Source organism: Mobula birostris, chromosome 7, assembly GCF_030028105.1.
Source record: "Mobula birostris isolate sMobBir1 chromosome 7, sMobBir1.hap1, whole genome shotgun sequence".
Lineage (NCBI taxonomy): Eukaryota > Metazoa > Chordata > Chondrichthyes > Myliobatiformes > Myliobatidae > Mobula > Mobula birostris.
The window spans coordinates 78,950,929-78,977,438 of NC_092376.1; the positions used below are offsets into that span (position 1 = coordinate 78,950,929).

Consider the following 26,510-nt stretch of genomic DNA (forward strand, 5'->3'; position numbering starts at 1 on the left):
CTGGGTAGGACGAGTTTTTGACCATGCTAGCTCCTTTCCTGAAGTGGTCAGAAGTGTAGGCAGAATTCATGGAGGGGAGGCTGGTTTTGTGATGGACTGAGCTATATCCACAACTCTGTGCAGTTTCATGCAGTTTTCAGTAGAGCAGTTGCTATTCCAAGCATCTGGGTGTTTTCCATGATGTATTTGTAAAAATTGGTGCGGGTCAGTAGGGAGATGCCGAATTTTCTGAGGAGGTAGAGGTGCTACTGGAGTTTCTTGGCCATAGTTTCTGTGTGGCTGGATCAGAAGAAACTATTGGTGATGTTTACACCTAGGAACTTGAAGCTTTCAGCCATCTCTACCTGTTCTCCATTGACATGTACAGGGGCACATACTCTGCTTCCTGAAGTCAATGATCAGCTCTTTTGTTTTGCTGACATTGAGGAAAAGGTTATTGTCATGGTACCACGTTACTGGGCTCTCCTTCCTGTACTCTGACTCTTTCTGTAAGGTCTGGCCCACCACAATGGTGTCATCTGCAAATGTATCATTGGAGTTAGAGCAGTATCCGGCTACACGGTCATCACTATATTGGGAGTAAAGTAGGGACTAAGGATGCAGTCTTGTGGATCACTAGTTGAGGATAATAATGGCGTAAGTGTTACTGGTTGTAATTTGTGAATCAGAAGTCAAGAATCCAGCTCCAAAAGGAGTGCCGAGTGCTATTCTTGGAATCTGTTGTTGAGTTGCTTGGGATCATGGTACTGAAGGTGCTAATGTAGTAACTAGGCATCTGACATAGGTGCCAGGTGCTCCAGGGATGACTGTAAAGTCAGAGAGATGGCACCGGCTGTGGAACTGTGTGGATTTGTGGCATAATCTCTGTTTTGAAGCATCTCATGATGGTGGGTGTTAGAGCCACTGGGTGATGGCCATTAAGGCACGTTGTACAAAACATGAATTAGTTGCTTGATTACACATTTTTTAGTTCATATAAGGTTTCCCTTTTTGAGATTCATAGATTTTCTTGAAAGGCAATATTGCATAGTGGCAGACATTAACCAAGAAGATTATGAATTCTAATCCCGAAATTCTTCTTTGAACTCTCAGTAATGTGATGAAATGTACCAAGTTTCAATTCAAAAACTAGACGGAGGTAACTACCTAGACTAAGAACCATGGCAAAGCACAGCTCAGAATGACATCCTCTTGCTTAAAGGCAATTTTTTTGGTTATTTGTTGTAATATATTGGAAATCACAAAAAAACTGTTTATGGATCTCTCAAGTTTGATTTGAGGAAAACTGATTTAGATGAGATTGGGATAAAAACAGAACATTCTGTCAATACTAAGCAATTTGATTAACATCTCCAAAAAGCCCCAGTTAAGATTTCGGACTGAAGAATTTCATTCCGGCAGATTACCATTGGTCTCATACTAATAAATAAAATTGTACCTTAACGGGAAGGCCAACACTTTTAGAGTACCAAATCAAATTCGTCCTTTCATGTCCTCTAGCACTGAGACAAATTTGGTGTTTCTTCTAATCCTTGCATGAATTAGATTACATGTTAAATTTGATAAATTTAAGTTGATTTTCATAGTGATGTGATATTGTGGATGAATGGAAGTCTAGGATGCACTTTCTCGTTGCATTTTTGAGCTTGATAATTTTTATCTAAGTTTCCTGTAGTGATAAATTATCATGAAAAAAAAAGGATCTAAATTTGTCTGGAAGAACTTATATTATCATTAGAACCTTTTGCTGTAGAGAAAATCCTTTATACCTTGACCACCATTTCCACAATGCCCTTATATAAACTGAATGTGTCAAAATTCTATCTGTGTGCTCAGATCTCTGTGCCTTGATTTCCATTTACTCTCATAAATGTATCATCCATTCTTTAATACTTGTGAACTCTCTGTCTATCTCTTCTTTGGCCTTTTGGTTTCTAGCTGCAGGGTCGGATATTCTTTATATAGTGCCTGTGATGTTGTCTCATCATTGATCTGCAGGCCTATGTGCTCTCCTGCCCATTTCTGTCACTTTGCTATTTTTGTGAGATGGAATTCCTCTTCATCCTCATCAAATGTCTTCTTTATAATCACCACCTAGAATGTAGGAACAGTCAGGTATCTGTGGATCGTCCGATGATATTTCTTGTTTTATGTTTCTTCTTAATATCCTCAGAAGCTTCATTTTGATTTTTACTCATTTCCTTTTAGATTGGTAGGTATTGAATGATAATACCAGTTTGTTGACATTTGGCTTATTATTTGGTTTGCCCTTGCACATCTCACCTATATTGTTCTATCTGTTCTTTTGTATGTGGTGCTTGAACTTGGCAGTTTGTGTTAGTAACATATTGTTGATCTTAATATAGTGATTGTACTTCTCCTCTGGTTGACATCACTTCTATTTTTTTGTTTGCATGCTGTGGCCTTCACAATTTTCATTCAATTTTGATGAGTATTTCAGCAGTTTTTCACTTTGTGTTATTAACACTATTATCATAAAACACACATTTCTTCATTGGGATGTGTTCATCTAGAGTGTCCGCATATGGATTTGATTCTTTGAAACTAGTCAACTCCTGCAATAAATACGAAAGATTATCAAATGCATTCTCATTGTTCATCAATAAAGCGTTGAGTTCTCAGGTTCATTTTCACAAAATTCTTTCAGAATCCAATTTATATCACTAACTTATTATCATGAAATTTGTTCTGTGGTAGCAGTGCAGGTTTTGATATTTCTCTGAATCACTTGATCACTTTAATGCAGTTTGCAGTATTTCTTGTGCCTCTAGCTTTTCCAGGTTGTGGTGGCTTCCTCTACACATCTTCTGAAAATCTACTCACTAAACAGGGTTTGTTTGTTCTTTAGTGTTACTCTGATATAGAACACTTAATATTGTTGGTTGCAACTTATGTTAGAGAGATCATTACTGATTGCAACTAATGAAGCAATACCTACGGAATTGAGTGTTTAGTTTGATGTCTTAGCAATTAGATGTTTACAGCATTTGTCTTCTGTAATTCTTTTTTGTTAATTGCCATATTGAGGATCCCTTGCTACTGGTGACGTCCAACTGAAATGCAGTTGAAATGATACCAGTGCTCTATATAAAACCTTAAAAATTTTGACGTGCAATTCTTATCTAATTTATCTTAGTTTGTCTGTACTACCTCCTCTAAGATATTGCAATACCATGAAACTGTCTTCCCTTGAATCAGTAGTGCAGAATTTAAAACTCATTTACAACAGTATCCAAGCATTTTGATCCAAAATTGTAATGGAAAGTATAGGAATAAGATGCTTTTGATGCAGGTCTGATATAGTTCAGAGATGAATCTTTTTTTTGTTGAATCTCAAATTCTCCCAAAATCTAACTGCTAAATAAAATTGGTATTAATATCTAATTGTCACATGTACCAAGATACAGTGAGAAGATTGTTTTGCATTCTTTTTATACAGTGCATTGAGCTAGAAAAAGGTAGAACAATAATAAAGCAGGATAAAGTGTAAAAGCTACAGAAAAAGAGCAGTACAGTCATAAGTGAGAATCTATTTATTTAGAAGGGTGCCATTGCAGTGCTGGCATTAATTGCCTAATCCAAATTCCCCTTGAGAAGAAGGGGAAGGAATACCCATATTGTTATTGAGTAGGGAGCTCCAGGGTGGTTATATTTCCAAATCAGTATGGTATTTCACTTAGAGCTGAACCTTCAGGTAGTGATGTTCCCTCCTGCCTACTGCCCTTATATTGCAAGGACGTGGCGGTGGAACGAACCCAAGTGCTGAACATGGGCGCGGAGGCTGAGTCGGGAGGCGTTATGGTCGTAGCGAGCGTGGAATTGGTGTCTAAGAGAGGCTGTACCTGGAGTCTTGGTTTTAGTAGCAAATTAAGGAACAATGGTAGACTTAGAACTGATAATCCTAAGAACCATGGAACGAGGTTACTCCTACATGAGTCGACCAATGAACTGGCAGCTCCTTGTTGTGATCACAGGGTCTTTATCCTGCATTTTCTGATGGGAAGCAGGTGTGTGTAGTTAGTGGAACCTAGGAATGATTGGAAATTAAATGAGGTGATTGAGGCCCAATTCCTGTGGTAAATAGCAAGGTGGAGGATTGCCAGAAGGGACCATGACAGTATCCTCCCTCAACGGAAGCCTCCAGGCGATCCTCCAGGCCTGTCTGGATAGTCCCAATGAAAGTCCTGGATGAGGGAAGGGTCTAGGATGAAGGAGCGGGGGACCCAGGAACGCTCTTCTGGACCGTACCCTTCCCAGTCCACCAGGTATTGGAAACCCCTGCCCCGACGGCGGATGGTGTGTGCCGGATGGTTGTTGTTGATACGGGTAGGTGGGGGAGTCTCAGCTGGGGGACACAAGGGGCTGATGGAAACTGGCTTTAACTGAGACACATGAAAGGTTGGGTGGATGCGCATGGATCTAGGCAGCTTTAGGCGGACCACTGTGGGATTGATAACTCTTCCAACCTTGAATGGTCCCAGGAAGCGAGGGGCGAGTTTCCTATGTTTGTTTTTGAGTGGGATGTCCTTGGAGGAAAGCCACACCATCTACCCAGGTTGGTACTCCAGCGCCGGAGTCCTGTGTCAGATGGCCATCTTCTTATTTCGATTTGTCGATCTGAGTAGGGCCGTGCATGTCTCCTCCCAAATCTTAAGGCACCGATCGATATGGTCCTGAACCGACAGTACCGCAATCTCCTCTTGTGCGGGGAACAGCAGGGGTTGGTACCCAAGGGAGCACTCGAACGGAGACCTCCCAATGGCAGAGCTCTCCAGAGAGTTGTGGGCGTACTCAACCCACGGGAGGTGATTGCGCCAGGTCGATGGCTTGTTTGCTGTTACACAACATAGCGTCGTCTCCAGGTCTTGGTCGACCCGTTCCGTCTGCCCGTTCATCTGGGGGTGGAAGCCAGATGACAGGCTGACCGATGCTTGTGAGACGAACTGGGGACCTCAATCAGAGATGCTGTCCGCGGGGATTCCGTGGAGGCGGAAGACGTGGCGGACGAGAAGATCAGCGGTTTCTTGAGAGGAAGGGAGTTTAGGGAGGGCCACAAAGCGCACCGCCTTGGAGAATCTGTTTACCACAGTGAGGATAGTGATGTTTCTGTGGGAAGGGGGTAGACTGGTGACGAAGTATGGGGCGATGTCTGACCAGGGACAGGTAGAGGACGAAGTAGACCCGCAGGAGGTCGATAAGAGACCTTTCCCCGGGCACAGACAGAACAAGCCGAGACATAAGAATGGGTATCCATCTCCATCGACGGCCACCAAAAGTGCTTCCTCAGGAGAGCCAGTGTCCGATTACTCCGATTACAGGATGGTGGGAGGATAGTCTCGGGACTGGAGGTGTCATCCTTGGAGTCATGCTGGCAGGATAGCACGTCCGGCTTCCTGTTCTCGGATCCAGGACGGTACGTGAGGGTGAACTTGAACCCTCCAAAAAACAATGCCCAAAGAGCCTGGTGGGAGTTCAATGGTTTGGCGGTCTGAATATACCCCAGGTTCTTATGATCAGTCCACACCACAAACAGGTATTCTGCCCCCTCCAACCAGTGCCTTCATTCTTCCAGTGCTAGTTTGACCGCCAGCATTTCCCGATTCCCCATGTCGTAATTCCGCATGTTGGCGAGAGTAGAAGGCGCAGGGGTGAAGCTTTTTGTCCGAACTTGACCGTTGGGATAGGACCGCTCCTACTCCGGAGTCAGAGGCGTCCACCTCAACGATGAATTGACGGGATGGGAGCGGTGGTGAAATGCCTATTCAGGTCGGTGAATGCTGAGTCCGCTTCGGAGTCCCAGCAAAACGGTGTGGTAGGCGAGGTAAGCTGGGTAAGGAGGGCCGCCACTCGACTGCAGACTCTGATGAATCTGCGGTAGAAGTTTGCAAACCCCAGGAATGGGGTTTCACCCTGCCCTCAAGTTTACCTGGTCCATTTCCGACACCTCCCTCCCCTTTCTAGATCTTTCTGTCTCTGTCTCTGGAGACAGCTTATCCACTGATGTCTACTATAAGCCTACTGACTCTCACAGCCATCTGGACTATTCCTCTTCTCACCCTGTCTCTTGCAAAAACGCCATCCCCTTCTCGCAATTCCTCCATCTCTGCCGCATCTGCTCTCAGGTTGAGGCTTTTCATTCTGGGACGAGGGAGATGTCTTCCTTTTTTAAAGAAAGGGGCTTCCCTTCCTCCACTATCAACTCTGCTCTTAAACGTATCTCCCCCATTTCACGTACATCTGCTCTCACTCCATCCTCCCGCCACCCCACTAGGAATAGGGTTCCCCTGGTCCTCACCTACCACCCCACCAGCCTCCGGGTCCAACATATTATTCTCCGTAACTTCCGCCACCTCCAACGGGATCCCACCACTAAGCACATCTTTCCCTCCCCCCATCTCCCTGCATTCTGCAGGGATTGCTCCCTACACAACTCCCTTGTCCATTCGTCCCCCCCATCCCTCCCCACTGATCTCCTTCCTGGCACTTATCCGTGTAAGCGGAACAAGTGCTACACATGCCCTTACACTTCCTCCCTTACCACCATTCAGGGCCCCAAACAGTCCTTCCAGGTGAGGCAACACTTCACCTGTGAGTCGACTGGGGTGATATACTGCGTCCAGTGCTCCCGATGTGGCCTTTTATATATTGGCGAGACCCGACGCAGACTGGGAGACCGCTTTGCTGAACATCTACGCTCTGTCCGCCAGAGAAAGCAGGATCTCCTAGTGGCCACACATTTTAATTCCACATCCTATTCCCATTCTGACATGTCTATCCACGGCCTCCTGTACTGTAAAGATGAAGCCACACTCAGGTTGGAAGAACAACACCTTATATTCCGTCTGGGTAGCCTCCAACCTGATGGCATGAACATCGACTTCTCTAACTTCCGCTAAGGCCCCACCTCCCCCTCGTACCCCATCTGTTACTCATTTTTATGCACACATTCTTTCTCTCACTCTTCTTTTTCTCCCTCTGTCCCTCTGAATATACCTCTTGCCCATCCTCTGGGTCCCCCCCCCCACTCTTTCTTCCCGGTCCTCCTGTCCCATGATCCTGTCGTATCCCCTTTTGCCTATCACCTGTCCAGCTCTTGGCTCTATCCCTCCCCCTCCTGTCTTCTCCTATCATTTTGGATCTCCCCCTCCCCCTCCAACTTTCAAATCCCTTACTCACTCTTCCTTCAGTTAGTCCTGACGAAGGGTCTCGGCCTGAAACGTTGACTGCACCTCTTCCTACAGATGCTGCTTGGCCTGCTGTGTTCACCAGCAACTTTGATGCGTGTTGCTTGAATTTCCAGCATCTGCAGAATTCCTGTTGTTTCCAGGAATGGTTGAAGTTGTTTGCGTGTCATGGGTCTAGTCCATTCCTCCACTGCCCGGATCTTCTCGGGGTCTGCTTTTATCTGCTGGCTTTCAATGATATAGCCTAGGAAGCTGAACGAAGGAATGTGGAACTCACATTTCTCCGCCTTTGCACATTACTGGTTTTCCCACAGCCTCTGGAGGACGTGTTCTTGGGGGCTGCTAGAAAATATCAGGATATCGTCAAGGTAAACATACGAACTGATCGATAAAGTCCCTCAGTACGTCATTGATCAGGGTTTGGAAAACAGCAGGAGCACTGGTGAGGCTGAACATCTATGCTCTGTCTGCCAGAGAAAGCAGGATCTCCCAGTGGCCACTGTTACGTACCCCGTAACTGAATTGCCAAACCAGCAGAAATGGAACACTTGTTGGAGTCTGGATTACTAAACTAATGAAGTTTTATTAAAGAAACAAATAATACAGTGCTCTAATCGTAAGGATCTAAATGTAACAGGTTAGCAATGATAATACACACCTATACACAGAACTAGGGTAATAGGAATCAATCAAGCTCTTTCGCAGTCTAGGGGTAAAATGATCAGTCTTACAGTGATGCAGAGTTCATTTCAGCTTAGGGCAGTTCGCAGTAATCGCTGTTGTACCGTTGGGGGGGGGATGTAATTTGGTTCAGGCAGACCTTTGATGTCTTCTATCCCGCTGTTGTCACCGACTGTGCCCCTCCATTCCGGATACGATCGTTCTTCCGCGGTGAACCCGGCACCCAGGCAAGGGCGGACACACACACCAGGTTCCCACCGATCGTACCTTTACACCTTGTGAGCCTATGGTCGGTTCCCGTGAACTGGACCTCCAAACTCCCACCACTTGTAGGGGCACACCACTCTTTCCAGGGTCTTGTGGTCTCGAGGTGTCCCGTGCCTTAACAAACCTACTCTTTTTATCCCCCTGCTGGGGTATCACCTGTCCATCAAACTTCAAACAGTTCAGGTTCAAAGCAACCGGTCTGTCAATATTCTGAATTGTGTTTCTTTTCCATTAATCCCTCTCTCCTCTCTTATTAGCATTTTGAATGTTTCTCCATTGTCTCTCTTATCTTTCTCATTAGCATCAATCGTCGGATAGTTTGGTTTGGCGTCACACCACACATTTTAATTCCACGTCCCATTCCCATTCTGATATGTCTAACCACAGCCTCCTCTACTGTAAAGATGAAGCCACACTCAGGCTGGAGGAACAACATCTTATATTCCGTCTGGGTAGCCTCCAACCTGATGGCATGAACATCGACTTCTCTAACTTCCGCTAATGCCCCACCTCCCCCTCGTACCCCATCCGTTATTTATTTAAAGTGAAGAAGCAATTACCGTTTATTAATATGGGAAAAATTTTTGAGCATTTCCAGACCCAAAAAATAACCTACCAAATCATGCCAAATTGCACATAAAACCTAAAATAACAGTAACATATAGTAAAAGCAGGAATGATATGATAAATACACAGCCTATATAAAGTAGAAATACTTTTTGCAATCATTGAAGCACAGTCTAGCGCAGCGAAAATCTCACGCATGCACTCTTGGCAGAAGCACTTGGCGGAAGCACTGTCGGCGCAGGCGCTGTCGGCGGAAGCACTGTCTCCTGTAACCTTTAAGCTATGAGGCTGCCAAATCATAACAAATAACAAATCATACTAAATAATACAAAAATACACAACCTATATAAAGTAGAAATAATGTATGTACAGTGTAGTTTCACTTACGGGAATCGGGATGGTGTGTTAGGCTGAGTCATCAGAAACTGGGGTGGTGGGAGGTAGAGGAGACTGGGGTGTCATCTCATCGTAGTCTATTTCCAATAGGGCAGCCAGGTCATCTTCTTCTATGTCTGCCTGCCTCAATGTCGAAGGTCGAGGTTCGTCGTTTGCTGTGGCTGATGCGCAAGGCTTGAAAAACAACAGTATACTTGACTGCTGAGCCTCGCGCATTTTTAGATCATACAGTTCTTTGTAAGCACTCAAAACATCCTGCAAACCTGCCCTAAACCTACATGCCCTTTCAAAATTAAAGTCATACTTTTCTGCAATCATTGCAGTACTGTCAATTGCAGCGAAAATCTCACGCAACTGCTTCACGTTCAGTCCCTGGACGACTTCATTCTCGCTACTGCGTTCAGTTTCGATTGTTATCCTTTCCTCTTGGAATTGCATCAGCTCTTCATCTGTCAATTCTTGGTCATGGGATGCCAAAACCTCTTCAACATCCTCTTTGTCAACTTCCACAAGCCCAGCCTCCTTAGCCAAGCTCACTATTGTCGTATTTATAGTTGATGGTTCGAAGCCTTTAAAATCGTTCACTGCTTCGGGACATAGTTTCCTCCAAACGCCATTTTCCATCGAGACTGTTAGCCTATCGAGAACATCTCCAATGTTGGCGATTGCCAGTTTTTTACTGTAGTCTTTCCAGATCTCTTGCAATGATGCTTCAGAGTTGCCCTCTCTGTCAATAGCACTTACAATAAAACGCATCACATTTTGCGTATAGTAAGCATTAATTGTGGCTATTAGACCTTAGTCACACGGCTGCAGCAACGATGTCGTATTCAGTGGTAAGAACACAACACAAATGTTACTGCCATACTTGGTAATGTCAGGTGGATGAGCAGCACAATTATCGACAATCACAAGACACCTATTATCGAGGTTATTTTCTCTACAGTATTTTTCAACAAAAGGACTAACATATCTGCTCACGTACTCAGAAAAAAGCACTCGGGTGTTCCAACTGCTTGGACGTGAACGGAACACAACAGGAAGTGTTTTCTTATCAACGCCTTTAAGTGCCCTCGGATTTTCTGGATGGACACTAGTAGAGGCTTAGTGGCGTTAATAATAGGCATTAGGGTAAACTTGTCCTTCGTTTCCTTGTTTCCCTTAGCCTGCTTTTCTTCTTTCGAAATAAATGTCTTACTCGGCAATTTTTTTCCAATAAATTGCAGTTTCGTCACAGTTAAACACTTGCATATACGAATAACCACCTTCTGTAATTATTTTCTTCAGTTCTGCTGTTCTGCTGGGAACCTTTCAGCAGCTTCAGTATCAGCCAAAGCACTCTGTCCAGTAAACGTTAAACTATGAAGCTGTCCTCGCCTCAGAAACCGATCAAACCACCCGTGACTACTTTTAAATTCCACTTTCGCAATACTTTCATCACCATCGGCCAGTGCTTTCTGTTTCAGCTCATTAAAAAGACTGACTGATTGCTCCTTAAGTATAAAATAACTTAAAGGAACACCGCGTTTTGTACACCCATCAATCCACTCAAGCAATAGACTCTTACTAACCAAATCTCTTACTAACTCTTCCTTCAGTTAGTCCTGACGAGGGTCTTGGCCTGAAACGACTGTACCTCTTCCTAGAGATGCCTGGCCTGCTGCGTTCACCAACAACTTTGATGTGTGTTGCAAGCAATAGACTCTCCATTTTATCCATTATTGGATGCCAACTAAGAGAGACCACTTTGCTACGAGCAGAACCAACAGTAACATCGGCAGCTTTCAAGATTTTTTCTCTCTGCGTATAAATAGTGCGAATGGTGGATGCAGGCAGGTTCAACGCGCGGACAATGTCCTTACTTTGTTCACCACGATCAAAATGCTTAATTATGTCTAGTTTTACACTAAGTGAAACACCCTTACGAGCTCTTGTAGGCTTTTCCGATACCTTCGAGCTCATCTTGCTAACGGATGCACAAAATAAATCGAGATAAAGCACGTATTTAAGCAATGGCGACTAGAATGCAGTTCCGGGGGAGAAGCTTGGCTGCTCAGGGCGCGCGCTGCTTTTTTTTTCGCACGCCACCATTTTTCGCGCGCTGCTTTTTTCGTAACAGTGAAAAAACCTTCTGTTAGCGAATACAGGGTGCTAATGTAGGTCTTTCGTAACAGTGAGGTTTCATAAAGCGAACGTTCGAAAAGCGGGAGACGCCTGTATCTGCTTTGCGTTGTTAAAGGATAGATTATGTGTTGGACATCAAGAGAATTTAATTGCTGTTTGAAACACGCCCAAATTGCCAGAGGAACTCAGCAGGTTGGGCAGCATTTCTGGAGAGAAATAAGCAGTCAACGCTTCAAGCCGAGACCGTTCATGTGGACTGGAAGGAAGGGAGATGAAGCCAGAATAAAGTCGGGGGAGGGGAAGGAGATCAAGCTGACAGGTGATAGGTGAGGCTAGGTGATGGGGTAGATAGGTGGGTGGGGAGGGGGGATGAATAAAGAAGCTAGGAAGTAATAGGTGGAAAACGCAAAGGGCTGAGGAAAAAGAAATTTGATAGAAGAGGAGGCTGGACCATGGGAGAAAGGGAAGGAGGAGGCGTACTAGAGGGAAGTGAGGGGCAGGTGAGGAGAAGAGAAAGGGACAAGAGGGGGACCAGAATGGGAATGGAAAAAAAGAGAAGGGGGAGGGAGGATTAATTACCAGAAGCTCAAAATCGATGTTCATGCTGTCAGGTTGGAAGCTACCCAGATGGAATATGAAGTGTTGCTCCTCCGACCTGAGAGTGCCCTCATCATGTCAGTAGAGAAGGCCATACACTGACATATCAGAATGGGAATGGGAAGTGGAATTAAAATGGTTGGCCACCAGGAAATTCTACTTGTTGAGGACAGAGTGAAGATGCTTTTTGAAAAGTCTCCACAATTAATTTTATAAGGTGCCAGTCACCAGAATATGCACAATCCTTAAATAATGTGTGTTTGTTTGAATGGGACTAAGTTGAATGGGATGGTGCACTGGTGGCATTCCTATGGCTAACTGCTGGTCCTGTGTGAGTTGAACGTGCATTAGCTGTATTGGTGATGTCTAGTTTCGTACCATTGGTGTCAAGTTAGCTGAATGATAGGATTGACAGAATATTTTGCTGCTCTCCATACATATGTGGGAGTTTTTGAATTCAACTCTTTTGTACCAAATGCAGTGCTCGAGATGGTTCATGCCAAACATGTTCATGTTTGTTACTTATGCCCTTGCACCTCACAGCTGAACACTGCAGAGCAGTTTTGTAACCAGCGTGTCTTATGTGGCATGCAAGTTTGCTGAAATTTTTTAATATGTAACAGATGGCCTACTGTATATGTTCACCAACTTATTGATAACAGGTGATAGAACTTAAAAGCATGGAAGGACATCTCTGTAGACTTAGCATAGATGGTAGAAAACAATATTCTTTTTCTTTACAGTCATATGGACAATAATAAATTTGGTTGCAATTGAGAACATGTAGTGAAAGGTATTCACATGGAAATATTTCCTGCCCTTTAAATTGAGCAAACGTAATTAAACAATTTTCAATTTTAGTTTTACACCATCAATTCCAAATGCCCACATCAGTAAAAAAAAATTAGCAAATATTTTGTAGACAGTAAGCTTGCCAATACTTGAAATGGCATTTGTAATGTGTCTGCACACTTGTGAAGGAAGGCCATCAAACTTTACAACTCCTCCCTTGGAGGGTCAGACACCCTGAGCCAATAAGCTGGTCCTGGACTTATTTCCTGGCATAATTTACATATTACTATTTAATTATTTATGGTGCAACTGTAACGAAAACCAATTTCCCCCAGGATCAATAAAGTATGACTATGACTTCTAAATCTGTAACCTTTAGCACCAGAGGTAAGGGCAGCAGATGCACTGGAACTGTGCAACTCTATGAGTTACTTGGAAATGTATTGATGCACCTTTTTTGTTGCTCAGTCTGAATCTAAAAACTCCCCGCACAACTGCATTGTGGCTATGCCTTCAGCAAAAGGACTGTAGTGGTCCAATTTTGTGGCACGCCAACACCTGCTGAAGGGCAATTAGGGTTGGAAAAATAAACCTTGGTCTTGCTAGTGTAGCACAATCCTGAACTCATTACATTTTGACAAGGGAAGACTTATTTCATGTCATGCCTTTGTTTCCATTAGTCAGCCAATCTTCTCTTCATACTTGTACATTATGTTTTGCATCACAAGAGAATAAGACTCTGTGAGACATAAACAAAATTAGGTATTAGAGCCCATTGAGTCTGCCCCACCATTCTATCATGACGGATTTATTACCCTCCCAACCCAATTCTTGTGCCTTCTCCCTGTAATCTTTGACACCCTTACTAATCAAGAACCTGTCAACCTCAGCTTTAAGTACACTCAATGATATGGTCTCCACAATCACCTTTTGCAGTGAATTCCACTGATTCACCACCATCTGGCTGAAGAAATTCCTCCTCATTCCTGTTATAAACGCACATCCCTCTATTTTGAGGCTGTATCTTTTGGTCCAAGACTGCCCCACTATGGGAAAGATCCTCTCCACATCCACTCTATCTAGGCCTTTCAATATTCAATAGTTTCAATGAGATCCCCCCCCCCCCCAACACCATTCTTCTAAACTCCAGTGAGTATAGGCCCAACTGGTATGGAACTGTACCAGGTAGTGGAATGGAAACACCAATGCCCTTGAACTGAATATCCTACAAAAAGTAGTGGATACAGTCCACTCCATCATGGAAAGCCCTCTCAATGGTGAGCTGGAAAGCAGCATTCATCATCAGGGATCTCCGCCACCCATGACATGCTCTCTTTTCGCTGCTGCCATCAGGAAGAAGGTCCAGAGGTGCCTGGGCTCACACCACCAGGTTCAGGATCAGTTACTACCCCTCAACCATCAGACTCTTGAAACAAAGGGGTTCATGTCATTCAACTTCACTTGCCCTGTCACTGAAATGTTCCCACAACCAATGGACTCGCCTTCAAGGACTCTGTCTCATGTTCTCGATATTTATTGTTTGTTTGTTTAATTATTTATTTACTTATTTATTTATTAGTTCTTGCCTTTTGTATTTGCACAATTTGTTGTCTCCTGCACTCTGGTTGAACAAACAAGTTGGGCAATTTTTCATTGATTCTGTTATGGTTATTATTCTATAGGTTTATTGATATGCCTACAAGAAAATGAAACTGGTGGTTGTTTATGGTGACATATATGTACCTAGTTAATAAATTTACTTTGAAATTTGAACTTTGAACTTCCTAATCAATTCCGGTTCATTACACAGTACCCGATCTAGAATTGCCTTTTCCCTCGTGGGCTCAACCGTAAGCTGTTTGTAAATGCCATTTCGTAGCATTCTACGAACTCTTTTTCTTGGGATTCAGCACCAACCTCATTTTCGTAATCTACCTGCATGTTGAAATCTCCCATGACCATTGTAACATTGCTTTTTTTATATGCCTTATCTATCCTCTTGTAATTTATTGGCTACCGTTTGGAGGCCTGTATATAACTCTCTTCAGGCTCTTTTTATCCTTGCAGTTCCTTACCTCTACGCACAAGGATTCTACATCTTCCGAACTTTTGTTGCTCCGTTCTAAGGATTGATTTCAATTGTTTTTACCAACACAGCCACACCGCCTTGTCTGTCTATCTGCCTGTCCTTTCAATACAATATGTATCCTTGGATGTTAAGCTCCCAGTTGTGATTTATTTTCAGCCATGATTCAATAATGCCAACAATGCCATACCTGCAATTTCTACCTTATTTCGTGCACTGCATGCATTCAAATATATCACATTCAGTCTTGTAGTCATCAATCTTTTCAATTTTTTCTCCACGTTACTGGAAGTAAAATTCTTATCCCTTTGTTAACTTTTTGTCTTTTGTTTTATTCTGGAGACTTCTGTAAGCTCTCCTCCACTGCCCTTCCCTTTTACTTCATCCTTATTTTTCCAGACTGTTGAATCTACTCTCAGCACCCCCCCCCCACCCTATCCAGAGCCCTTGTAGCGTGATTCACCAGGACCCTGGTCCCAGCATGATTCAGATGGAGTCCATTCCGTTGCAACAGCTGCATCCTTCCCAAATGTTGGTGCAAATATCCCTCGAATTCAAACCCACTTCTCCTTCACCAATCTTTCAGCAATGCATTTCACTCTCTGATCTTATTAACCCTGTGCCAATTTGCATATGGCTCTGGTAACAATACAGAAATATTACATTTTTGGTTATACATTTTAATCAGTCCCTCGCTGCTCCAATTCCCTCAATAGAACATCTTTCCTTGTTCTTCCTATGCCATTGAAACCCACTTGGACCATGACAACAGGATCTATTCCACCCCCCCACCCCCCACCCCCAATTTCAAATTCCTCTGCAAGTCAGTTGAGATGTTCTGAACTTGAGTACCAGGCACAGAACACCACCTTCATCAGAACTCCTAATCCTTGCAACAGGTAGTTGTGTCTATTCCCATGACTTGTACTATCCCAAATTACTACTGCATTTGTCTTCTGTCTGCACCCCCTCCCCTCCCCCCCACCTTGAATGGTTCCCTGAAGATTGTGGCATGGTTCGATAGCTCATCCTTCCTTCAGTTCCCACTCTCATCATCTGAGGGAGCTTTTATATTCTGCAATAGCTTCTGAAGTGACACAGCATCAAATACTTTCTGGCAATCTTAGAAGGCTTATTCATTCTCCTTTATCTATTGCACATGTTACTTCTTCAAAGAACTTCAATAGTTTGGTGAAACTTGATCTTCCTTTCATAATAAAACATTTCATTTGCTCAATTATCTTGAATTTTTCTAACTGGCTTGTTACACCATCTTTAATAATAACCTTAAATATTTTCCCATTGGCAGATTTTAAGTTAACTGGGCTGTAGTTTCCTTTGCCTGTTTTCTTTCCTTTTTGCATACACCAGTTATAATTGTTGTTTTCCAGTCTGATGGAAGCTTCCCTGAAGATGGGGAGTCTTGGAAAGTTAAAACCCATTCATCTAGGATTTCACAACTTTTCTGACCAATGGTGAAGTCCATCAAAACTCAGAGATTTGTCTGCTTGCAGCTCTAACAACTTGCTCATCCCCACCTCCTTGGTGATTAATTCTCTTGAGTCTCTGCCTCTTTCCCTCTTTCTACTTCATAGCTATTGCTATGGATGTAAAGGTTACATCCCTATTTACATGCCCTATTCAGGGAATTGTTGTTTTCTCATTTTTAATTTATTTTCACTATGATGAATCAGTAATTAATACTTGGATATACAACTTTTCCTTTTTGATGTATTTAAATTTAAATGCCCTCCTCCCCCATTGCATAAGTGGAAAGAGTGTTAATGGGGCTATTCTCTAGATTTTGGAGAAAATGAACATGCACCTACTAGTTATAGGCTATTAGAGTAAATGTCAATGTGCTCCCAAGTGTTCATAATATAATTTGATTTTTTTTCTGGTCTACCAAAGCAAGCCTCGATCACAATTAATTGAATTTGGCTATGTATGTTTCTTGTAAGTGGCTCCTTTAACTTTAACCTTATCAAATTAAAACTTAAACATGAAAAACTAATTGAATGCAACACACATAAAAATTGCTGGTGAATGCAGCAGGCTAGGCAGCATCTATACGAAGAGGTACAGTCAACGTTTTGGGCCGAGACCCTTCGTCAGGACCCCTTCTGATCCCACTTCAAAAAGCCCCCTCTGATCCCACTTCAGAAATGTTCACCAGCAATTGTTATGTGTGTTGCTTGAAATTCCAGCATCTGCAGATTTCCTCGTGTTTGCGTTTTTAAACTAATTATATATTGCATTTAATGTAAAGCTTTGTGAAGGTGCCATGCACCCCTTCCCCCCCATCCCTAGCTGCTCACAACTAACTTATGGGCAGCCTTTGCTGGTGGGATGGATGTTCTGGGTGCGGAATGGGCCAATTCCATAAGCATTTCTTTCATTTAACGCACCCCCCCCCCCCCAAACAAATCCAACAAGTTGCAATAGGTTGCAACAACTGAACAGAGCAAAGTAGGATCTCTGAGCAATCTCACTTGTTCACACTGAGCCAGTGAGGCTGACCAGTAGCTGTTTTCCCCAAACCTGTGCCCTCTCCTGTTACAACTGCTTCTGTGATCCACTTCCATATACACTTTTCTGGGTTGCAAACAGTTCACAGGAATGGAACCCTGTTGTACCCCAGGGAGGACCTCATGATTAATGACAGCCTACAGCTGTGGGAGATTCTAATCCATACATTCCCCGATTTCATTCCTTTAATTGTCAAGTTGCACATTTCTCACATAGTGGACATGAACTTAACAAGGCAATGTTATAGGCAGAAAATATGGTGGGGTGGGAAGGTGACTGATGTGGCATCATAAACGAGAGCAGTGTCCAGAAGGATGAGCTGTCGGTCAGTTAAGCGTAGCTCATGTTGTGATGAGGAGTTGCCATGGTGAAAGTGTTCTGAAATTGGACTGGATGGGTCAAAGGACCCGATTCAGTGCTGTAGTGCTCTCTAAATCTGTTCTAGGGCAATGTGAATATAGGGAATTCCCGATTTTTGGAGTTTCTCTCAGCTTACTATTCTAAAAAAAAGCTGTTTTGAGTGTGACCACTGATTACTGATTAACAATTGCTTCCAGAGCAATATTTAATTTCCTATGCAGCAATCCAAAAAAGATAGTGCTCACAAAATCATGTCGTAGATATATGCCAGTGCAAGACTGGAGCTTGATCACAAGTATCCAGTCACATTTCTAAATATTGGCAGCCCCTACTTTGTCACTGGTTTATATTGACTCCTGGCACTGAAAAAGCAGCATGTCAGATCCAATATATTTTGTGCCCAGAATAGTTAATGATTGTAAAAGATGCTTGCTAGTTGCATCAGTGTAAAGATGTTCGTGCAAGAGTTAGCAGTGACAGTTCAATGTGACTGTTTAAGCAAGTCCGTCAGTCTGAAACTGGTGCAGTTGAAGCTAATGAGTTATGTCTTATTAATATACAGCACTGAAGCTTGCAAGGTAATGCTCTGAAGGTGGTGAACTGAGTTATGAGGAGTTTGATGTAGTTTTCAGCACAGTAGACAAGAAAAATAAAGATGTTACATCCGTACTTGGCATTGGTTCAGTATAGCAGATGGGACTGATCAAGGTAAATGGACAACGATAGCACTATGAAGATTGATTCAGCACAAGCAGTGAGTTCAATTCTCATGCATTCTCAGATGTCTTTCAAGGAGCAAGGAAACTGGAAGACAAATACCTTCTTGTTCTGGATGAACGAACATATGCTGGGCTGATTAAAAATGTTAAATTACATAGGATTCAAGAGAATGACAAATTGGATCCAAAATTTGTGTCTGGAAGGAAGTAGAGGATAATGACAGGCATACTTGTGACTGGAAGGTTCTTATCTGAAGGGTTAGCAAGGCTGTATTCTTGTCCCTTGTTGTTGTACATATTAATGAATTGGATTTAATCAAATTTGCTGATGGTATTGGTTAACAAGGGGCAAAAGTTTTGGGTTAAGTGTTTAGAAATTCTAGTTAATTGAAGAGTAAGGTGGCAAATGGAACAATCCAAAGAGGTGTGAGGCATTTTGTGAAAAGGAACAAGTCGAGAGAATATTTTATAAATAGGAGAATGTTGTCAGGTGTGGAGGAATGGGGATATTGCAATATTTATTCAGAGTTCCTCATAGATAACAGGAGAGAGAAAATGGTTAAAAAGGATTTCCTGGCATTAAATATGATGAGGGTAGTTATGCTGGAATTATATACAATACAATGCTTCTTAGATCATAGTTTGAGGGTTGGTGAATAAGTAGAAAGGATGTATTTTCCTTGGACATGATATCAAAAACCGAAGCATATTGGTTTAAAGTAATTATTATAAGAATTAGAAAAGGAATTAATACTCTATAAACTGTCTTCCTGAAAAAAAATCTGAATTTTTCTATAACTCGTTAATGCATTATAATTTTATTCAACCTAAGTTTCCTCTGTTGCAAAAGAAATCCATGCTAGATAATCCCATTTTTCCTCATAGCAAAATTTTTATTGTCAATATCTGACAAATCCCATCTGTACCCTTGGGTGTAATGGCATCTTTTCTGCTTTGTGGTGATGTGAACAGCACAAAAACGTGCACTGTGATCTTCTATTGTGTGCAGTTTATTATAGAACTCAATTCAAGATGAGGAGCACTCAGTTTGAAATTGGACAGCTGTAAGATATTGCAAGTTCATGAAGAAGTCCATTGCATGACTTTTTAGATTTTCCATTCTTTAGGAAATGGGATATGAACTCCTCTCCTTGTGGGTGTTAACATTCATCCAAATGCTTGCAGCTTAAGTAATTTTGAGTTTGAAGAAAATTGCATTTAAAATGTCAACAAATTCTATACAAAATACATAGGATCTTAATTACAGATTTAGATTACAATAGGTGTTTACTATTTATACTGCAACTGTATATCTAGCTAAGGAGGAATATAGAGATAAATTTGTTATTTCTATGTGGTTAGGAGTAGCTAGAAGACCACCTTTGCTCCAAATTAAGTTTGACTGTTGTAGTTACAATTCCCACACACCCCTTCCTACAAGCATCAGATTGATCCAGCAAAGAAGAAATCTATGACAGTATACACTATAGATTAGATCTACATTTTCAGCATTTGGAATTGGTCCAGCAAAATAGTTATCTTACTAAGATGAAATTTAATTTCTTCCCTATCATCATCAGATTTCTGAATGAAAAATGAACCCATGTACACTACCTCACTTTTTTTGCTTGCTTTTTGCATTACTTCATTTATTTATATTTCTTATTGTGACTTATGGTTGTTTTATTATGTATTTCAAGTACTGCTGCCGCAAATCAACATATTTCATGACATATACCAGTGATATTAAACCTGGTTCTGATTCTTATTCTAATTTGCCTAGGATTCAGATCAGCTGGACCCACTGAATTCCCTCAGCTCCTTTGTGTGATACTCTTAATGTTGTGTGCTGCATAATCCAAATTGTATTAAATTTAGGGACTTGCAGTGTGTATCAAAAACAAAACACAATGTGTATCTAGGGTGGCTAGACACCCTGCAGGACGAAAAACAAGACCTGTCAAAGGGCGGATGAACCCTCTCGTAGGGTCAACGGCCATCTAGCAAACACGTGTCATGAAGCGCAGAAAGAACATCCCTTCCATTGAAGCTTGGTCTGGCCATTTACTGCAACAGAACTTCCCCCAGCCGTCCCGGACCCCACCATGCCGCTGGATCCGGGAGGGGATGTCGAGAGGGTGGGTCTGGACCTGTGCAACCACCTACTCACTGAAAATCCATTCACGTACGCGCTGTACCTTTCTGAGGAGTGGGGTATCCTATCAAACCCCACTAACTGTCTGAAAGGAACCATCATCATCCTATGGGATGGATAGCCAGAGAGAGATCAAAAACTAAGAGAGTTGTCTGATTTTTTTGTGGCCGCCTTTTGCTTGCTCTTTAAACAACACATGAAGGATGTCAGAATACATTTTGACATTCACTTATGGGCATTGTTCATCTGCTCAGTACTTCCTGGATGCTTGTTCTCATGGGGTTGGCCTTTCTGACTCAAGGGCCACATCTGCACAAACACACTGTTACATGTCTCATGGGGCCCCAATTGTGTGTGACTTAAAGAAGACCTTATTGAGCACTGCTTTGACTGAAATGAACCCCCTTACGTTATTTACCTAATGACTTTTCACATCTATCTCTAATCTTGAAGCCTTCCTCCAATCCAACCAAGGCACCAACCAAGTCAAGAACGATGAGTGAGTGTTCTGGAGCAGTGGTCCCCAACCTTTGGGCCGCGGACCGATACCGGGCCGCGAAGCATGCAGGGGTGCAGCAGTAGCCGGAATGCACCCAGCACATCTTTAAGAAAAAAGCTGAAATAAACAAGCTAATTAATTAGGTGCTGCCCAGCACGTAGTCGATATTTAGGTGGTGGGCGGCACCAAATTAATTAGTTTGTTTATTTCGGCTTTTTTTTAAAGATGTGCTGGGTGTGTTCTGGCTACCACTGCACCCCTGCATGCTTTGCGGCCTGGTATCGGTCTGCGGCCCAGAGGTTGGGGACCACTGTTCTGGAGAATATCCTCATTTGTGTCTTCCAGTGGGTACTAGCCACCTATTAGCCTTAATGAGTCCTTTGATTGTTTCAATTATTAGAGGCATGCGTACTTGGTATATTGGTGAAATTGACAGAATCCACACATCTTCGTAGTCCGGGTGAAAGATTTCGGCCAGAAATGCCGACCATTTGTTTCTTTTTATGGATTTTGTCTGATTTGCTGAGTTCCTCCAGCATTTTGTTCGTTTTGTCAGCTAGTTGTATCTCCTGCATACTGTGATGTTTAACAGGGTTTTAAGAACAACAAGTAGGAAATCCAACCTCCAATATCTGTTCAGCAAAGATGAGTAATCACAGTTTAAGGTAAATCAATTATATTTTGCCTTCCGAAAAGCTGATTTTCTAGATAAATTCAGCTTTCCATAACTAAGCGGAATATAGCTCCAGTGAGTTTATTTTGTGTGTGTATTTATTTGGAGTACAATCTGATGATAGCACCATTACAAATGCTCAAAGCAAGTCTGAGCAGGTTATGAAATTCTAAATAACACAGGATAGAAATCTGAAATAAGAATGGGAACTCTGGAAATGTTAATCAGCATCTTGGAGAGAAAAACAGTTAACATTTCCTATCATTGTCTTTTCATCAGAACCAGAAACAGTTGGAAATCAAAGATGTTTCAAGTTGTCGTGTGTAGGGCAAGCGTTAGGGAACAATGAGACTGTTTAGAGACTGATTGATATAAATTGTGTTGATTGTCAATGTTGTTAGTACTGGAGTAGGTTGGCTAGGTGCATGTTGTGTTGCAAACTACTCCACAAATATTCTATTGCTAGGTATGCCCTGTTCTACTGTCGGTCATAGCCTTCTGAGGTGCGAGCAGGTGGCATTCATTTTGGGGAGAAAATGCAGAAAATACTCAACATTGATTCTGAGCACCAGTCACTGGTGTTATTGTGTGTAGATAAGGAAACCTGATTTACACTTTACATAAGCTGATCAATCAGGAAGAAAAATTAGGGTAGCATTGAGGGTAGAGAATTCCTTTGGCTTGAGGAATTCTCGTGCTTATTCCATCAGCAAGAGTGGTTTATAGCACAATTGACTGAGCTTGCTGAGTCTTGAATGACCATGCTGGCAGAATGTGTGTGCCATGCAGAGAACCAATTTGTAAGAGAAATTTATTTTACCTTCTTTCTCAGTAATCAATCTGTTTTAGATGAATGTGTTCACAAAAGTAATCACTGCATGGTGGTATGGGGATGCTATTCTGTAGACACCTATGTGGACATCTATCATTGCAAAATGAGATTAACTTTCAGTTTTGAAACATTGAGATGAAATGAACTAATGTCAGTAGCAGCCCTGGTTTAATTTGCCATAATTTTGTAAGTTCATGCCTTACAAATTCCTCAGTCTGCAATTACCAAAAAACCAGAGGGTCGATTTTCGCCCAGTGAGGAATGTAGAAGAGCATGCTGCAAAGAAGATGAAATGTACATCAAAGTTGGATGCCAGTTTGTTTAAACTATGAATCAAGATATCTGGATGTTAATAATAAACCACAGAAACAGGCTCTTGGGCCCAACTGGTCTCTGCCGAACACACTATCCTCTCTGCTAGCCCCAGTTGCCTGCATTCAACCCATAACCATCCAAGCTCTTCCCATCCACTTACCTATCCCACTGTCTTGGCCACTCCCTCTGGCAGCTCATTCCAGATATTAACTACCCTCTGTGTAATAAAATTGCCTCTTGGGTCTCTTTTAAATCTCTCCTCTCTTGCATCAGTGCCTTCTAGTGTTGGATTCTCCACCCATAGGGGAAAAGTGTATGCCTATAAGTTCAAAATTAAAACTAAATTTATTATCAAAGTACAAGTAAAATTAAAAGTAAGTAAAAGTAAATATATTATCAAAGGTGTCATCATGTCGTAGGATCTGTCCTGGGTCCAGCATGTAAGCATCATTACAAAGAAAGCACTTTTTAGAAGTTTGCGAAGATTTGGCACGTCATCCAAAAAGTTAACTAGCTTCTATAGATGAGTGTTGGAGAATATACTGATTGGTTGCATCACTGGCTGGTATGGAAATACCAATGTCCTTGAATGGAAAAGCCTACCAAAAGTAGTAGGTGTAGCTCAGTCCATCACAGGTAAAGCCCTCTCCACCACTGAACACATCCACACGGAGTGCTACTGCAGGAAAGCAGCATCCCTCATCAGAGACCCCCACCATCCAGATGATGCTCTGTTCTCAATGCTGCCATCAGGAAGGAGGTGCAGGTGCCTCAGGACCCACACTACCAGGTTTAGGAATAGTTATTACACTTCAATCATCAGGCTGTTGAACTTGAGAGAATAACTTCACTCAATTTCACTCATCCCAACACTAAACTGTTTCCACGTGGACTCAGTTTCAAGGACTCTTCATCTCATGTTCTCAATATTTATTCCTTATTTGTTTATTAATATTTGCTTGTGTTTTTCTTTGTATTTATTGTGAATACCAGCAAGAAAATGAATCTCAGGGTTGGAAATGTTGACATATATCTTAAAAATTACTTTGAATTTTTGAACTTTGAACATGTATGTTGCCATGTATTACTAGGAGATTCATTTTCTTGTCCTTTTACAGGAAGAAATAAGTATAATAGGCATTTGACAAGGAACCCCGTGCAAGGCTTATTGAGAAAGGAAGGAGGCATGGGATCCAAGGGGACATTGCTTTGTTGATCCAGAACTGGCTTGCCCACAGAAGGCAAAGAGTGGTTGGAGATGGGTCATATTCTGCATGGAGGTCGGTGACCAGTGGTGTGCCTCAGGGATCTGTTTTGGGACCCCTTCTCTTTATGATTTTTATAAATGACCTCGATGAGGAAGTGGAGGGATGGGTTAGTAAATTTGCTGATAACACAAAGGTTGGGGGTGTTGGGTATAGTGTGGAGGGCTGTCAGAGGTTACAGCGGGACATTGATAGGATGCAAAGCTGGGCTAAGAAGTTGGAGATGGATAAGTGTGAGGTGGTTCATTTTGGTAGGTCAAATATGATGGCAGAATATGGTATTAATGTTAAGACTTTTGGCAATGTGGAGGATCAGAGGGATCTTGGGGTCCGAGTCCATTGGACGCTGAAAGCTGCTGCACAGGTTGACTCTGTAGTTAAGAAGGCATGTGGTGCATTGGCCTTCATCAACTGTGGGACTGAGTTTAAGAGCCGAGAGGTAATGTTGCAGCTATATAGGACCCTGGTCAGACCCCACTTGGAGTTTTGTGCTCAGTTCTGGTCGCCTCACTACAGGAAGAATGTGGAAACCATAGAAAGGGTGCAGAGGAAATTTCCAAGGATGTTGCCTGGTTTGGGGAGCATGCCTTATGAGAATAGGTTGAGTGAAGTCGGCCTTTTCTCCTTGGAGCGACGGAGCATGAGAGGTGACCCGATAAAGGAGTCAGTCAGTCAGTAGCTGCCGTCCCGAATCCGGGTTTGGCGGCTATGCACCTCCACCTTCTTCGATCTTGCAACAGCACCGAGTACAGCCCCTCCTCTAGTTGTTTTCGCTGGCTGCCTTGGCACCGCCTGCCGCCGCCCCTGCCAAACTCGAGCCCGAGGCCGTGTCGGCCTCCAGCCGCGGCCGCTTCTTTGAGCTCAGCCCTTCCTTAGGCGGAGGTCTTGGGCAGGTCCGGACACACGGTGCAGTGCCCAAGTTCATCATATCTCTTCTAACTAAATGCATAGCATACCATTCATAGATACGTGATGAGGCTTTAATCTCTTCCACGGAAGATGGCCGTTGGCTCACATGGAGCTCATCCGCCCCTTGTCAGGTTTTTTTTTAGTCCTGCTGGGTGTCCTCACATCCTCCTCACCAGACTAAGTCCGGTGGGGGAGCTGGCCGAAGTCACCGACCACTCGACCGCGGCCAAGTGCCGGGCATCCGCCCCCTGCTAAATCTCTCCGAGCATCTGGCACCCGACTGAGAAAGGAGTACAAGATGATGAAAGGCATTGATTGTGTGGATAGTCAGAGGCTTTTTCCCAGGGTTGAAATGGCTAGTACGAGAAGGCACAGTTTTAAGGTGCTTGGAAGTAGGTACAGTGGAGATGTCAAGGGTAAGGTTTTTACTCAGAGAGTGATGAGAAGTGGAATGGGCTGCCAGCGACAGTGGTGGAGGCAGAAACGATAGGGTCTTTTAAGAGACTCCTGGATAGGTACATGGAGCTTAGAAAAATAGAGGGCTATGGGTAACTTTAGGTAATTTCTAAGGTAAGTACATGTTTGGCACAGCATTGTGGGCCAAAGGGCCTGTATTGTGCTGTAGGTTTTCTATGTTCTATGTTTCTAATAGAATTTTATGAAAATTATACATAAAGACAAACAACCAATATGCAAAAAAGACAAACTGAAAGTAAAAATAATACTGAGAACATGAGTTGTAAAGAGTTGTTGAAGGTGAGTCTGTAGATCACAGAATTAGTTCAGCGTAGTGGTGAGTGAAATTGACGGTTGTAGCAAGAAGAGGACATGGCCTGGACGGTGGGATGTTTGATGATAAACGCTACTTTCTTGTGGCAGAGCTTCATGTGAATGTACTCATTGGTGGGGAGGGCTTTGTCTGTGATGGACTGGGCTGTATTCACTATTTTCTGTAGCCTTTTCTGTTCCTGGGCATTGGTGTTTCCATACCAGGTCATGATACAACTGTTAGGATCCTCTTCACTGTGCATCTACAGAAATTCGTCAAAGTTTATGGTGACATTCTGGATCTATGCAAACTTCTAAGAAAATAGGGGTTCAGTTGCGTTTTCTTTGTGGTGACACTTATGTGATGGTCCCAGTACAGATCCTCTGATGTGTTAACACCAGGGAATTTAAAGCTATTGACCCTCTCCAAACCTCTCATGATATTATAAACTTGTGTGAGGTCACCTCTCATTCTCCTTTGCTCCAAGGGGAAAAGGTCCAATGTGGCCAACCTCTCCCTGTAACTCTCACCCTTTAGTCCAGGCAAACTCATAAATCTCTCCTGCACCCCTTCCAGCTTGACAGTCTCTCCTGTCTCCTGTAAACTGTACACAGTACTCACCAACAAGTTTGGGAGTATGGACATTATGTTATAGTTATATAAACCAAATGTTTTGACTAATCAGTCAATGTTGCTTGAATGGAGCTAAATTATTATAGAGCTAGCATACCATATGAATTCAAAACTACAGCACTGCCGCACCCACATCC

At 42.8% G+C, this 26,510-nt stretch overlaps 1 protein-coding gene across 1 annotated transcript in view; it reads left to right on the top strand.

Annotated features, from left to right (window-relative positions):
* LOC140200768 (protein diaphanous homolog 3-like) overlaps positions 1-26,510 on the top strand; it is a 560,350-nt gene that overhangs the window by 210,914 nt on the left and 322,926 nt on the right. The gene's annotated exons all lie outside the window — the stretch shown is intronic.